This window comes from Natrix helvetica (genome assembly GCF_964273705.1).
Source record: "Natrix helvetica genome assembly, chromosome: 5".
NCBI lineage: Eukaryota > Metazoa > Chordata > Lepidosauria > Squamata > Natricidae > Natrix > Natrix helvetica.
Window position 1 is genome coordinate 82,643,222 of NC_138551.1, and position 17,861 is coordinate 82,661,082.

The following is a 17,861-nucleotide window of genomic DNA, read 5'->3' on the forward strand; positions in this document are numbered from 1 at the left end:
ATGGTTTTCTACTAAGTGCTTTTAAGAGATACAGTAGGAGCTAGAGCTTATATTTTTCTTTTTATGGGTTTTTCTGGCAAGGATCATAAGCGCTCCTAAAGATGCACGTGACTGGCAAAAAAAAAAAGGATAGTTCTTTTTTCTAGAAATGCTGAATCTACATTTTATGCATAATTTAGAGCAGGGTTGGCAACTTTAAAACTTGTGAACTTCAACTCCCAGAATTCCCCAGCCAGCATGAGGATTTAGAGCCTTTATCAGGAAACAAATGATAGTATTCCAGATGTTTCAGATTTTCAGGATTTTGTGCAAGTTGCAGTTCCAACATATCCCGAAAACATCAGATTGAAGAAGGTTGATGTAGGACCATTTATTCACTGAATGTTTGCTGTTTCTAGCCTGGTACCTTCTAGAAATAGAAGGAGAGAGAGAGAGTGAGAGATTTTGCCCTTTATAAAACTCACAATTTATAACACCTTACCTAATAAAATATCTGGCAAATACTGATTTTATGTACAATTACTGTTATCAGATTGGTACAAAGTACTTTCTTTGAATGTGATCAAATGTTGCTATGCTGTATGTAAAATCAGACGAACTTTAACTCCCAATTGATAATTTGCCACCAGCCACAATATATTATTCTGTCTGCTTCTTATTTTTGTTTTTTACAATTTTTGTTTTTAATGTTTTTGTTTTTGGGTGCTGGTCCATGGCCGTAATAAAGACTGATTGATTTATTGCCCTTTATAAAACTGCACATCCATTTAATTAGCAGGAATCAAGCCTGAATGACTAAAAAGTTGTACTTAGTTTCTAGGCAGAAGTGAAAATATAAATCCAATCAATTTTTATGGTTTAATAACTGTATATATCAGTAATCTGGGTCTTAAATAAAGCATAGGAGATTTGAATTAAGTGAGCGTTTAATGGTAAGGTTGAGAAAATTTATACATACACAGATGTTGAATATAGATATTGAATACAGGATTAGAACTCTTTTAATATGGAATGAAACAGTTCACTATACTTACGTGTGCACATACACACATACAGACACTTTTTTGATAGTTTTAAATGCTTTATCCTATTATTCCTTAATCAATACTTAATGAGTTTCTGTAAGTTCCTTTAACATTAAGAGGGGGAAATGGAAAGAAACAATCCATTTTGTCAACAGTTTCATATTCAAGCTTTTTTTTTTCCAGATTATGAAAATTCATTTCCCTCTTCTCTTTCCATTTTAAAATGTTCAGACACTTGATTGTGCTCAAGGACTACCAGGGCAATTAAGGTAGAACCAAAGTGGATAGGTTTAATTTAAAGAGCTACATAGACTCAAAAGCAGCTATTGTATTGGGTGAGGTCTTTATTCTCCAACGTATTTCATTAAGTCTTTTATCAAGTAGAGTTTTATTCTTTACCCCTTGAGTGAAGCTATCAATTCTACATGTTTTTTTAATGTTTTCCTGAGTAGTATTGATAGAAAGAGAAGTAGGGATTTTCACTGTAGACTTCTCATCCTAGTTAAGCTTTCTCTCTTTTAAATCCTCTCACATTGAAAGCAATGAGGGTGAAATCAGCTGTGTCAGCTCCACCCTAGTGTGGATGGGAGAAATGATAAGTATTGGATGGCCCATTTTGGACTTAAAATATGATTATTTAGAAGGCATTCAGAGGCATGTTTAATATTTACACAATTAATTTGCTCCTACAACAGACTTCCTAAGCTAAAACTTTTCAGCTACTAATAACTAAGTTCATCTACCCACATCTCCCAAGAGATAAAGCAAACATCCGCTTCAAAGTGCATTCCAAAGTTAGCAAAAAGAAAACCAGTATCCTCTATGAATAGCAATGTGAGTTAAAGAAATGTTAATGCGTGACCTTCCATATTTTGCTTTGGCAAGTACACAGTGAAGAACATACATGCTGTATTTAGCAAAAAATATCTGCAAGAAGCTGCCGCAGCATCTCAGCATTGCAATTTATACAGTATTTATATGCCAAGTCACAAATTATTATTATTATTAATTATTTATTTATTATTATTATTATTATTATTATTATTATTATTATTATTATTATTATTATTATTATTATTTATTAGCGCTTATAGACCGCCCCCTCTCCCGAAAGGGACTCGGGGCGGTGTACAGTCCGTATCAAAATACAACAAATTAAAACATAATAAATAGATACATAAATACGTATATGAGAGGAGGATAAAAAATATGCCAAACTGTACAGCTAAGTAAATAAATCAGAATATACAAAATTTAAATCCCAATATCATATAAGATTAAATTTAAAAGAGACAATCCCTCTAAAAACCAGTAAAAATGTGTATGCCAGGAGGTAGACGTTATAAATTATGCCAGACCAGCCAGTCGGAACAGGTGTATATATAAAAGCCTATACAAAAGGGAAACAGCTTATATTATGACAGCTAGACACTGTTTTTTGTCGTTTGCCTCTCCTTGACACACACCCCCTCTGGATAAAAGCTCGGATATTGAGTATTTCTAAAAATTATAGTCAAAATGCCCAGCTGGGTGATGACAGCTTGCTGATCTGGGCTGCTCTTAAAAACTAAACAGGGTTAGAATTGGCTAGTACTTCCATGGAGATCTGTCATGAGCTCCCAGGCTTGATGGCTAGACTGCAAGGAAGAAAACAATCATATATCATTTTCACAATGTTGCCAAGAAAGTCACTTATTATGTCTATGACATTATGAAGAGTCAACTGGCAGGGAAATTATAGTTTAAAGACTTGTAAGCAAAATATGGACAATCAGATGACCTTTCTGTAATAAGGCAAACTAGCTGCCTATAAAATTCCTAGGAATTAGCTTGATTCAAAGCATAATTTATATTTAAGAAGTTGCAAGGAAAGTATAATCCACTGGATGATGTCTCTGTAAAAAGTAATAAACTTCCCGTTTAAAAATAAGAAACAAAATATGGCACGGTTTGTCTTCAGCTTCCTTTTCCAAACATGGGGGTGACTCAATAGTTTGTGAATTGAAAAATGGGAAAATGGAGTTCTTAGAGGACCTTCTGTTCTGAAGCAATCGTTCCTCCTAATGTTCTTTCCTACAATATTAACTCTTTGCAGATCAAGTCTAGTCATACAAGTTCCATAACTTTTAGCAAAAAAGAAGGAAAGCAGTTGAAAGATCTAAAAATCTAAAATATCTAAAACCTGAAATCGTATTAGGAAAATGGATCTAATACAGTCAATGCTGGAACACCCTATTATTTTGTAAGCTAATGCTTTCTACAATTGATGAAAATTCCTGTATAGATTATTAATTTGTAGTGGCTAAGGGATTTCACATCATCATCATTGTTGTTGTTGTTGTTGTTGTTGTTGGTTGGTTGGTTGATTAGCCTATAGGCCCATGATGGTAAACTTATGGCACACATGCCTGAAGTTGCCTGGCAACATGCGGTATCGCCCGTTCCTCTTCCTGGTTTCTGGTGTGCATGCACCCGTGATGATCAGCTGGCTTTTGTGCATGCGGCAGTGCCAGAAACTGGAAGAGCTGGTCTTCTGTTTTCCAGCATGAGCATGCGTGCTGGTCAGCTAATTGTCACGTGTGCATGCGCATCAGAAACCGGAGGCCTAATTTGCCAGTGGGCATGTGCGTGCCAGAAACAGGAAGTTCATTTTCCAGCAGGTGCATGCCCCCTGGGCAGTTCCTCTTCCAGGTTGTGGCCTAGGCGAGCGCATGAGTGTACACACAAACAGTGCAGCCCCTTTTCAGCACTCTGTGCTGAAAAGGTTCACCATGGCTGCTACAGGCCATGTCAACGTATGAAGTTCGAACACGTATTACCCATAAAATCCTATGCAAACAATTTAAAATATGGGTAGGGTAAAATATAATTGTTATAGGATAAAATATAAAAAATTAATACATAAATATGTAAACCAGAATAGATATTTGTGTATCACCCTTCTATCTATCCCAATCAGGCCCATGTATGCTGATCTCAATCAGACCATTTTAGCCAGGAATTGTGCTGTATTAAACGTCATTGTGAACTTCTGAGATTTCACATATCAATAATGCTATGAACAATGTTTTGAAATTCCCAACATTTCCAAGCTATATAAATAAAGGGCATAGTAGCATACAGTAGTCTTTATTGTCATTGTGCAAAATAAATACAATGAAATTGGTTGTATTATTATTGGTTGCATAGAGGATAGATCCCAATAAAAATAAATCACTTTGGGGGGTGGAATGGCAACCTGGATTCTGCCCCCCCCCCCAAAAAAAAGGCAACTCCTGGATGCTGCGCAAAAAGCTTATAGACTTCCACAACCATGAAAACATCAACAATTTATTAGAATATGTCCCCAGAAGCTCAAGTCTGAAGCTACTTGAAAATCCATGAGTTAAGGACAGATTGTAAGTACAAGTATAGCACTGGGGCTTATAATGCCTTGAATTTAAGCAAAAGGACATCCAGCTGGTGATACGCTTAGGGGCAAAAGGAAAATTGAATGCTATAAAAATATGTAAACTGTTGATGGGCAGGATGTCAAAATCATGAGGTAAAGCACTTGTCAGAGCAGAAATGCCAAGACCGAACATTGATATTCTGGAAAATAGTAAACTGAAATAAATTAGAAGAAGTCACTTTACATCAAAGGAGAATCAGCTCTTCTTGGAGGTGGCACAGTGGTTAGAGTGCAGTACTGCAGGCTACTTCAGTTGACTGCTACCTGCAGTTCAGCAGTTCAAATCATATCAGGCTCAAGGTTGACTCAGCCTTCCATCCTTCCAAGGTGGGTAAAATGAGGACCCAGATTGTTGGCAGCAATAGGATGTAAACCACTTAGAGAGGGCTGTAAAAGCACTATGAAGTGGTATATAAGTCTAAGTGCTATTGCTATAGAAGCGAAGAGGGGGGGGACCAAATATATGGAGTAACCATCTCAATTAATGAAGGGGTGATAAAATCAGTGCTCAGGTTCAACCTTCGCAAATAAAGAATTATCTCAAGGCAATCCATATTCAGTGATCCTCATCTAAGTATGCTGCAACCACATATTCAGAGGAAGTGTAAATTAATCCATTCCACAGTCACATCCAATATTATCACCATCACCATCCTAAAAATGATGGCATACTACTTAAAGGAGAATGGCATTTGAAATGAGAGGAAAACTTGGCCATGCTATATGAAATGAAGCAGAAGATCGAGAAATACAGTTCAGACTAAAAATTCATGCTGAACTATGTATTCTGCAAAGAAAGATGGGGAAATTGTCCTGACTCATCCAACGCATGACCTGGTACTGACTTTGATTTTGATTATGAACTCCTTGCAAAATGACAACTTAAACTAAAGAAAACATATACAAGAAAATAACCAGACCAAAAGATGCAAACTCAGCAATATTTCATAAGATCATGTGGTGAACATAAATGGGAAATTTGATAGTTATATGGTAGAGTGCCTGAACTTCAGTCAGTGCCATATTTAAAGATGAGGCAAACAAAAAATATTCCAAAATGGGGAAAAAATTAAAATAAGACGAAATAGTGGCCTGCTTAAGAAAACTGAGGCACAGCAGAAAGTAAAAGGCAATGAAATGTATTTGCCAATCTAAATGTTGAATTCCAGAGAAGAGCAAAAAAAGAAATGAAATAATATTTAAATATTCTTTGCAAAGGACTGAGGATAATGTTCAGTAGAAAAGCTGAGATATCCATTTAAGAAAATTATGCAGATGAAGGAAACTTTTCGTGCAAAAATGTGCATGACAAATGCCAAAGAAGCTAAAGATCTAACAAAAATATGAGATGAATATATAGATGAACTGTACAGAAAAGGGGCCAGCATCAATAAAATGTATGAAGACATCCCAAAAGTATAATTAAGTGGAATCTAGAATATATTACTAACAATAACCTTAGAGGGGCAAAATTGTTCAAAATTGTTCAAAATCTTACTAGATCATACAGCAAAATTGCTACTTACAGTTTTTAAGCATATATGAAAAAAATAGCTGTAGCTGAAGGACTAGAAAAGGTCAGTTTATAACTCGCTATGAAAACGCGAAGTCCCAAAGAAAGTTCTTACTGTTAAACAACTTTTTAAATCTTTCATGTTAGTAAAATAATGCTCAAGATTTTGCAATTTAGATTTCAACCATATACAGGATGAGAACTGCGAAATGTACAAACTGGATTCAGAAGGAGCAAAAAGCCATCTGAAATCATGTTGTGCACATCTGGATGGATAATGTAAAAGAGAACAGTGTTCCCGAAATCTGTTTACTTTTACTTCATTAATTATACACGATCTTCTGGTTGTGTAGACTACAACAAACTGGATATCCCTGAAAAAATATGGGTGTACTGAGCCACATCATTTGTCTATTGAAGAATTTATATGACGACCAGAAAGCAAATAGAATATGGAGCATCTGAAGGGTTTAAAATTACAAAAGAAACATGCATAAAACTTAAATGAAGAGTACAAGTAGTTTTCACTGAACCTCCATTAATTCATTGTTCAAGGTTATAATAATGCTAAACAAAGGGACTTAAAATTGATTTTCAAAGTTCCAAATATTGCAACCCTTCACAGTCATATAAACAAAATTCAGGTGTTTGCAACCAGGTAAGTCTCCCCACCACCCAACATTCTTCACTTGCATGTTTTTTTCCCTCCCCTTCCTGAGATCACACCACTCCACAAGCTCCTCTTCTCCAACTCAAGTGCTGTGTGCCTCAGGCCTCCCAGGAAGTCTATGACACTGTGCCATGACCAGCTCACAATGCCCAACTTGCCACAGCCAACTTGCCGTGGCCAACTCACCACAGCCAACTTGCCATGGCCAACTCGCCAAAGCCATCTTAGCACAGGACAACAAGCTGCGGGACAAGAGTTACACTAACATCAAAGAAATGGTGGAATGGAATCATTAAAGAAAGGATGCACAAAGAAGTGACAGAATAAAATGTGAATGGCAAACATTTAAATATTTTTTTATTTTCTTTAAATAATTAAATAGAATTGTTACATTGTCCCACAGCAAGTTGTCCTGTAGTGATCGTGGCAAGTTGTCCCACAGCGAGTTGCCTGTGATAAGTTGGCTGCAATGAGTTGGCCATGGCGAGTTGGCTGCAGCAAATTGGCTGCAGAAAGTTGGCCATTCCCCCTTCTAGAGCCTCCACCACCTCCTTGTGGCATTGCTGCACTCCTTATCTGGGACTCTTGCTGCTTCCCACTTAATGATCTGTGCATCTTGGGGTTACATCAACAACCAGAACTGCCTGGATTGCCATCATGAAGCAGTCATGCGATGTTGCACTTGAAGAGTTTATTGCTTAGTGGCTGCAATCCCAATCCCAAATGCCATTGTAACTTGAGGACTACCTGCAGATCATGAAAAGTATTGACAAACAGAAATAGAAATTAGAATTTTAATTGCTGGGTTATCATCAGCACTACTGATCTGCTGATAACACCACTCTGGTGGCTTGAAGGAAATAAGACCTAAGGAATCTCCTTGCCTACTATCAATCAAGTTAGTAGACAGGTCCAATCCAATGCAAATAGATAGAGAAACACTGAAAGTTTTCTTCCTAGCTTTAGAAGTTCACATGGATGGTGACTTTAGCCATGCAATAAAGAGATGTCTCCTTTTTGGGAGAAAGACTGATGAATCCAGACAAAATCTGAAAAAGCAGACATCGCACAGACAACAAAGATTGTCAAGGCTGTGGTTTTCCCAGTTGTAACATAAGATTATGAGAGGCAGAACAAAGAAAAATAGATGCCTTTGTGTAACAGCTGGTTCCCAGACTAATTAACATTCAGGAAACTATTATGCAAACAGTCAGATGCAAGTTTTTTTTTCATTATCATTGAAAAGACCACCCTTCCTCATGAGATTGTAGGAAGCTGCTAAAAATAAATTCTGAATGTCTCCAACATGATGTGTTAGGGAACATATTTGTTCTAAATGGAAAACAATTCATTTACTGAATTTCATGTAACCCTAATTTTTTTTCATTTCAATTGGTCTTGCTTACTGTAACTGGTAGAACTCAGTGAGGATCCTCCTTGAAAGGAGTCACTTTGGAACTGAAGTAGTTGCCAAAGATCCCATCACTTGAGTTGGCACATAAAGTAAAATCAGACACTTCCCTGGAAGCACTAAGACTATAGCTAAAGTTTAAACATTTGGAATACATAATGTAAAGGCAAGATGAACTAGAAGGCGACATGATTTTCATCCTTGGAAAAATCAAAATCAACTGAAAAAGGCAACAGAAGCAGTGGTAGGATTTAACATTTTTTACTACCAGTTCTGGGGGCATGGCTTGGTGGGCATGGCAGGGGAAAGATACCTTAAAATATCCATTCCCTCCCCACTCCAGAGGAAGGTTACTGCAAAATCCTCATTTCCTCCCGATCAGCTGGGACTCGGGAGGCAGAGAATAGATGGGGGCGGGGCCAGTCAGAGACGGTATTTAACGGTTCTCCGAATTACTCAAAATTTCCACTACTAGTTCTCAAGAACTGGTCAGAACCTGCTGAATACCACCTCTGAACAGAAGACACCTTTATTCAATACATTTAGAAACCTCTCTAGCTAGACCAGATCACGAAATCAACTTCACAGCAGGTTAAAGCTACTTTGATTGTGATAGTCTGTAATAATAGAATCTTGCAAGATGGATTGTGTTATCCCTCTTCTGCCTTCTTATACTACAGCGAATCAGGATGGTGTTTTACTGAGCTGCTTCCGAATGTTACTGCGTTGTATATCTCTGGACTTAAAAAAAAATATTTCAGCCCCTTTTTGTCAAGGTGATGGTTCTTAGATAAGTCAGTCAAGGCTTTCTTGTTTAATACACCATCCCTATTGAAACAAGCAAGCAAGACTTTGAAAGAAGTTATAGCACCAGACAATCCTGAGAGGAATAATGTTCATTGGAACACCAAGAATCAGAGGTGGTTGTATCATTCAGCAAGAACAGGTAAAGGTAAAGGTTCCCCTCGCACATATGTGCTCGTTGTTCCCGATTCTAGGGGGCAGTGCTCATCTCTGTTTCAAAGCTGAAGAGCCAGCGCTGTCCAATGACATCTCCGTGGTCATGTGGCCAGCATGACTAAACACCGAAAGCACACGGAACACTGTTATCTTCCCACCAAAGGTGTTCCCTATTTTTCTGCTTGCCTTTTTACATGCTTTCGAACTGCTAGATTGGCAGAAGCTGTGACAAGTCACGGGAGCTCACTTCATTATGTGGCGCTAGGGATTCGAACTGCCAAACTGCCGACAATTCTGATCGACAAGCTCAGCATCTTAGCCACTGAGCCATTGTGTTCCTATACAAGAACATGAGAAAGTTTAAAAAAGAGGCTTAAAATTTCATCTTACTTTTAAATAAAGCATCATTCTGGAAAGCTTATCTATTGAATAATCATAGGATGTTCTCATCATGGAAACATATAAGAATAATGCACACATGGGGGAAAAGCAATAACAGTTGCTTTAAAATCATAACTGGCAAAAACCTGCTGAAAAGGAATAGTCTTTAGCACCTTAAAAAAACACAAAGGTAGGGACAATGTAATATCAGAAACTATCAAGAAGATAACCAGCTTTGTTAGCACAATGTTCCTATAAAGAATGGGTCCTTATTGTTTTTTCAGCAGAACACAAAGGTTTTTTTTTTAAAATTTTAATAAATTGTCCATTCCTTTAGAAATCCAGGATTTTAAGATTTCCTCTGCTAATACATATTTTCTGCTGCAGTTACTATTATGCAACATTGTACTGTTTTCTATTATAAACTGCCCACTATTACTGAGCAGCATTTATTAGGGTGGTAATTTCATTCGACAACTATTTGGCATCTCGTGGATCAGACATGGTTTCTACACATCTTTCCTCCCTGCCATTTTCAGGTTATAAGAAACATTTTCTCTTGTGGATTGGTATTTTTTAAACCTTCTAGGGGAAATTTTCTATCTATTGCCAGACTTATTGGAGAGACTCTCTTCTGCCTGGTTCTTCTGCTCCCAGATTCACCTGGCTACCCTTCTTTTCTAACTGTTTACTTCATATTTGGACTGAACTTCTAACGTTATAAAGGATGGCATCCAAAAGACCCCCTCCTGGAAAACCTGGCTTTGCCACTTCTGCTCCAACATCCGCAACATCCAGTCCAGCCACACAGTCAAAGATAACAGAACTGATGCAACATAAGACTACAGAGATGGACTTTCAACAAATGCTTCAACAAATTTTACAGGGCCAGGAGGAAATCAAGAAACAGCTAAGGGAAATGAAAGATGAAATTAAAGAAAATCAAGCCCAAATATATAAGAACTCACAAGACTGAATCTTGTGGAAGGGGGGGTGGAGGAGGTGAGGGGGGGGGGTAGAAGCTGTGCAGAAAGGGAACAAAGATCTTGACATCCAACAGATGAAAATAGAATTTGAGAGAATGTCCTATTACCTTAGATTTCAAAATGTTATAGAAGAAGATGGGGAAAACATAAGGGACATCATGATAAACATCCTGGCTGACTACACACATAAAGAAAAACAACAGATGGGGTGGGATATAGACCTGGTTTATAGAGTGAACTCAGCTTATGCTAGAACTCACAATGTACCCAGGGAGGTTCACATTAAATTTCTTAGAAAAAGCACAAGAGATGAAATTCTGGGTGTACAAAGGTGGCAAGCATTGACATACCATGATATGGAGATAACCATTCTGAAGCAGATCCCTAAGAAGATTAGAGAAAAAAGGAAGAATTATTCGCAATTAGCGAATAAATTATACCAGAAAGGGGTGTGGTTTAGATGGTTGATGCCTGAAGGTATGCTGATATTCTGGGAGGAGACAAGAATTAGAATCAATTCACCCATAGAGGCGCAGGCCTTTATGGAAAAAAACAGAACACTCCTAGAAAAAACACGAGACACTACAGCGGACACGCAGGACACGGGAGGGGCCAGAGCTCTGCCAGTGGAGGGAGATGGGGCAATAGCAAGAAGACTCAGATCACAAAAATAAACAAGAAAATCATATTATTATAAACTGACCGAAAGTGATAATGGAATTATATCTGGATTTTATATTGTAATGTCTAATCTGATTGAATTTAGTAACAGAACTAATATGCTGATTGTAATCAATTATATACCAATGCATTATATATAAATGTATACTATGAGTATGGAGAGAGGGGCGCCTGTCACACTCTGCAACTGCCATAATTTGTATACCTGTCCATTTACCCTTTTCCCTACAAATGTTGAAAAACCAATAAAAATTTTTGTTTAAAAAAAAAAAAAGAAACATTTTCAATGGGGAAAGGAACATTTGATTTTAGAAACCATGCATCTTTCCATGGAAGTGTACCTGAAAGTACAGGGTTGTGGTGGACTTAGCAACTACAATTGGGACCAGAACTTCCACCATGATGCAGTTAAGTAAGTCATGGCATGACTGCAACCAACCTTGCAATCTTTTTTGCCATGGTTGTTAAGCAAATTTAACTTTCCTCACCAACTTTGCTGTTGGAATCCGACTGGGAAGGTTGTAAATGGTGATCGCATGACCTTGGCATACTGAAACTGTCATAAATACATGTTGGTTACCAAGTTGCCCAAATCACGATATTATGACTGCAGGGACTATGACAGTCTCATAAGTATGAGGACTGGTTCAGGGGTGGTTTCTGGCAGGCACTACTGTTGGTTTGGTTGTGGGCGCACTGTGGGCGCTCACGCTTGATGCAGGCTTGATGTACGTTGTGATTTTAGAAACCATGCATGTTTCTACTGCTGGTTTGCTGGCAGCACCTATGGAGACTCCCAGAGAACTGGTTTGGGGGCGTGGAAGGCTTGGGTTGCTACCGGTTCCAGCAACCCAGGTCGCCAAATCACTACCAATTTGGCTGAACTGGTCCAAACTGGTTGGAACCCATCACTGGACTGGTTGTAAGTCACTGTTTTTCAGCACTATGAAAACTTCAAATGGTTGCTAAACAAGTGATCATAAGTCAAGGACTACCTGTAGTTCAAGGTTAAAGTTCATACTGAAGAATTCGGAAAACCACCAAAATATTCTGCATTCATGATAAAAGCTACTGCCATAATAAAGGAATAAATGGCTTATGACATTAAAAACACATTACCTTTTCTAATTAAAAATATATTTGATTTTTTTTTAAAAAAAGGAAAAGAAACTTTTTTTTCACATCTGAAGAGTCTCTCTTGTGTTTGCAACATGGTTTTAAGATGCGTTTTAAAATTTATGCATTTATGACATTTTAGAGCTTTTTTTTTCAAATGCATTGGTTATGAAAGTGATTCATAGCAATACATTCAGTTGCATAAGTAGATGATATTGATTTTGCATTGATGAATTTCATAAAAGTGCATCTTGAGAGTAGAAAACATATCCACTGAATATTGTTAATCTTCTGATTGCATAGAAGTTTTGAAAAAGGTAAAGGTTTCTCCTGTATAGTTGTTCCTGACTCTAGGGGGAGGTGTTCATTTCCATTTCTTAGCCAAGGGAGCCCACATTGTCTGAAGACATTTCTGTGACCATGTGGCCAGCATGGCTATATGCTGAAGCGCACAGAACGCTGATACTTTCCCACTGAAATGGTACCTATTTATCTACTCACATTTGCATGCTTTCAAATTGGAGGGCAGAAGGTGGGGGAAGGTCAAGAGTTAATCAAGAGTGCAGCACTCGGGGCTCAAATCTGGGATGTCAAGCTTGGTATCTTTAATCACTGAGCCATTGCATCCCTCTAGCAAACTACTACCAGAATATAAGCCACCTTCATATCATTACGAAATCAACAGGACTGTTGCCCAGCTGCCATGGTCTTTGTCCTCTCTTTCATTTCTTCATAACTGGGGCAATGAAGGAAATCCTGGTCAAGCAGATGTTGTTTCAATGTTCTCTGACCAGTTCACAATATGGTGTGGTATACCTGAGTATAAACACTTCAGAATGCCTTATTGCTTCCAGCAGTGCCAAGCTGATAATAGAAAAACCTGGCTTCTATGCTCTGGTGTGAAGCCAAGAGAAGCTGAAGCAATATTTTCTAATCCAAATAGGGAGCCGAGTCAGATAGATGGACACATTGTGATTCTAAACATGTTATTATATATAAAAATAAAATATATAAAAATGCTGTATATAAAATATATAACGCATATCATTATCATTTGAGCCATTGTCTATCCATGGCAGGATGAGGGCCTCTTCCGCTTGTTTCCAACCTATATGGTCCTGAGCTTTCTTTTGTCAATTGGGCCCATTATATTTGCTGATGCATTTTGTGGGTGCTTTTTATTAAGTGGAATCCATTCTATGACTACCTTGGCCCACCTGCCTCAGTTCTTCTTTCAGTTCTATGTGACCAGCCCATTTCCATTTCAATTCTTTTACTCTCTTGATGATATCATTTACTTTTGTTTGTTCTGTAATCCATGTGCAGGTATAATGTATATACAATAATACCTATGCCTGTAAAGTAAAGGTAAAGGTTCCCCTCGCACATATGTACTAATTGTTACTGACTCTAGAGGGTGGTGCTCATCTCCGTTTTAAAGCTGAAGAGCCAGCGCTATCCAAAGACGTCTCCATGGTCATGTGGCCGGCATGACTAAACGCTGAAGGTGCACAGAACGCTGTTACCTTCCAACCAAAGGTGGTTCCTATTTTACTACTTGCATTTTTACGTGCTTTCGAACTGCTAGGTTGACAGAAGCTGAGACAAATGCTGGGAGCTCACTCTGTTACTAGGGATTCGAACCACCAAACTGCCAACCTTTCTGATCAACAAGCTCAGTGTCTTAGTCACTGAGCCACTGCGTCCCTGGTACCTGTACCTGTACCTGTACCTAAGCCTGCCTGCCTGCCTGCCTGCCTGCCTCCCTCCCTCCCTCCCTCTCTCTCTCTCTCTCTCTCTCTGTGTTGAAATCTTGTTGGATGATTTCAGAGATGTGGGAAGGAAGAACTGTAATAAATGCTAAATTAAATTATTATTTCACTTGATGAGCTGTGATATACTTCAATTATTACAATATTTGGCATCAGTAGGGTCCCTGAAGTAAAATTAGACAAGATGGCAGTTGCAACCATGTGACTGAAATCCCACCTGTTTGCTTGTGTGTTATATCTATGCATTGTAATAAAAATGGGGTATGGGCTTCAACCACACTGCAATGACCACCACCTTCTTTTTTCAACCTCTCATCCACCCACCTCACCCACCACCAGTGTTGTGAATATACCCCGAATAAGGATCCAGAATAATGCAGATCCAGCAAAGATTTGAGTAGATATTTTGGGGCACTACAAAAGATTAGGCTCACAACCTAAAATCCCAGTTTTATTCAGCCATTTAGCTACGTATATAAATGCAGATTTTGATGCTCAATTTTCTTCTAAAGTATAAAAATTATCAAAATAACTTCTATTTTCTTTTCTGGTTTCCGCTTAATTCAGATGGTAACTCACTTTGATTCTTAATGCAAGTCCTTATTTGTGTTACCCCGTGAAGTCAATTTTACTTTAAATTATTGCTCTAGTAGAATTGATTATATTTTGATCTTTGCTAGTTATCTTTCTGCTTTTCAGATTTTCTGCCAACTTCTTCATTAAACTTGACTGTTTTACTCTCATATCAACTTGTCCATTCTTTCTGATCTTGGGTAATTTCCAAATCGTCAGTATTCCTTTCTTCTGCTAGCTTAAAAATATGCAGCCCAAGTTTGCTATACTTATTATTTCTCCTTAAGCTCTAGTTCTAGGGTTTTTATAAAGACCCAACAACACTTGATCAGATACTAAATAGGGACAGATGAAAAACTGATAAGAAAATTATATAGTTATCTACTAAGTTTCAAAATGGAAGATGGATAAGTATTGTAAGAGAAACAATGATAGTAGGGGAGAAAAACTTTGGCTATACTTTAGAACTAGGTAAATGGCAAAAACATAGAAATCACAAACTGACAATGGCTACTGCTTATACGGAAAACCTTTGCAAAATGTTTTATAGGTGGCAGTTGCCATTGGCAAGGCTAGCAAAATTGTTCAAAAATATGTCAGCTAAATGTTGGAAATGTAAACCAGACACCAGGTACTTATTATCATATGTGGTGGACATGTATGAAGGCAAGAAAGTACTGGATAAAAATACATACATGGTTGTAAAAGATGATTAAGCAGCATACAAATTTAAAGCCAGAAATATTTTTGTTAGGTATAATATCAGAAAACTATGATAAAGGGACTATATACTTAATGCTACATGTATTGACAGCAATGAGAATTGTATTTGCACAATATTGGAAAAATGAGAACCCCCACCCATCAGATGAAAGCATAATTTGGAAAATATTGGATTGTTCCAATATGGGTAGTCTGACATTAAAAATAAAAGGTAAAGGGGATACAGAGATGTGATTGTTTCATCAATGGTTGGACATAAGAGGTAGAGGTAAGATGAAGAAAGATTATTGTTATGTGCATGTAAAAGATGAGTGTTATTTATGACTATAGGTATGCTAGTATAATGAATATGATTATAAATAAACTAATATAACTATTAATATTGTTACAATTACTATCTATATCATTATTACCATATCTGTTTTTTTGGGGGAGGAAGTGGGGGTAAAATGAAATGCCTGGATAATGCACTGTTTTCAAAATATTTATATATAAACTAGCTGATAACCTGGCATTGCTCGTGTCAGGGAAAAAAAATGCCCTGGGTATCTGAGATCAATGGACCGTGGCTGATTCCCTTCCGCATATCTTTTGAGATATTGAGAAAAATAAAAGTCTTCAAAAATATTCTAATTAATAAACAAACTTTAATAATAAAATAATAAAAGTAAATGAAACAGAAATAACTAATTGGTTACATTTTGATAATGAAAGCTACGTCTGCCAAGCTGGCAGCCAAACAAAGAAGAAAGGAATTTTAGTTCTGGAATGTGTAAACGCATGCGCAATAAATCACTTTCAGATAAGAACTTTTTGTTTTATGACCTGCGCAATAAAGCTTTCTTAGTTTAACTCTTGAATGTCAGTTTAGGCAGTTGAGGCCTAGCAAACTTTTTAACATCGTGACACCCCTTCTTTTGCTAGTCTGGGCTGACGTCATCAAATCATCAATTAAGGCACATCTTCTTTCGCAGATACTCGTGTTGATTTGCGGCAAGTGGTTTGTTAAGCATGTCTGCGATCTGATCATGTGTAGAAACATATTGCAATTTAACAAAACCTTGCTTAACTAATTGCTTTGTGTTTTGATAACGAATGTCAATGTGTCTGGACCTAGAACCTGTAAAATGTGACTCAGAAATATAAACCACAGATACATTATCTTCCATCACGGTGATTGGTCGAATCGGACGTGTCCAGATATCTGTGATCAAAGCATCAAACCACGTTAGAGAATTACAAGCATCTGAAACACAAGCATATTCAGCTTCAGTAGATGAACATGAAACAAAACTCTGTTTTCTCACTTGCCAGTAAACAGGACAACCATTTAAGAACATCATGTAACCAGAAGTGCTTTTGCGTGACTTCTTGTCGCTCGCCCAGTCGGCGTCAGAAAAACAAATCAACTTTGGTTGATCAGTGTGTGTTGGTTCTAGCAATAACTTCATGTGTTTAGTGTGTTTCAGGTATTTCAACAACTTCTTAATGCATGACCAATGAAATTGTGTTGCCTTACCTACGTGTCGTGATAAAAGATTAACACTAAGTGCGATGTCAGGTCTGGTCCAACTACTAATGTATAATAGTGAACCAATGACTGAACGATAAAGTGTTTGATCCTCGAACTCAGGACTTGGTTCATGTGTTAAGTTGTGAAAATCTGTTTGCATGGGTGTCTTTGTTGTGCTAGCATCTTTCATGTTGCAATGATGTAGAATGTGGTCAATTTTCTCTTCTTGTGAAAGACTAAACCCCTTCTGTGTCTTTTCAATTTGAACACCTAAATAAGTGCTAATGTGTCCTAAAGATTTTAGTGTGAAGTATCTCTGCAAACTTTTGGCAAAAATCTCACTCATTTTCTTCTTTGGACCAATATAAACAATATCATCAACATAAACAAGAATTATCTCATATGCATTGTTAGATCTTTTTGTGAACACGCATTCATCAGTTTCGGACTTAATAAAGCCCATTGAATTTAGTTTGTCAGTAAGACATAAATACCACATTAAACCTGACTGTTTCAGACCATAAAGACTTTTGTTCAGGAACCAGGTATCCCCTTCTTGCTTTCGGAATCCTGGAGGGCTTCTCACGTAGATCTCTTCATCTAGGTCTGCATGTAGATAAGCTGTGTCCACATCAAATTGGAAAACTTCTAAACCAAGAATAGTTGCAGTGGTTAAAGCAATTTTTACACTTTCAGTTCTGACTGTTGGTGAGTAAGTGTTTGTGTAGTCCTCAGGATAACGTTGAGCAAAACCCTGAGCTACAAGTCTGGCTTTGTATAAAGACTCACCATTCGGTTTCTTCTTGATTCTGTAGACCCATCGGGTACCAATGACTTTCTTGTTTGCTGGAGGTTTTGCAGGTGTGAATACATTAAGTTTCTTTAAACTGTCCATTTCATCCTGCATTGCATCATACCACTTGTCTTGTTCTGAATCAGGAAGCTGTTTGATTTGTGTGAATGTCTCAGGAGGAAGAGTAACGTTGCAAATCAAAGGTAATGGTGACTTTGTCAGTTGCCATGAATAACGTTGTGGAGGGATTCATTTTGTGGCCCTCTTGGAACGTCTAGGAACATCAGTCCAGT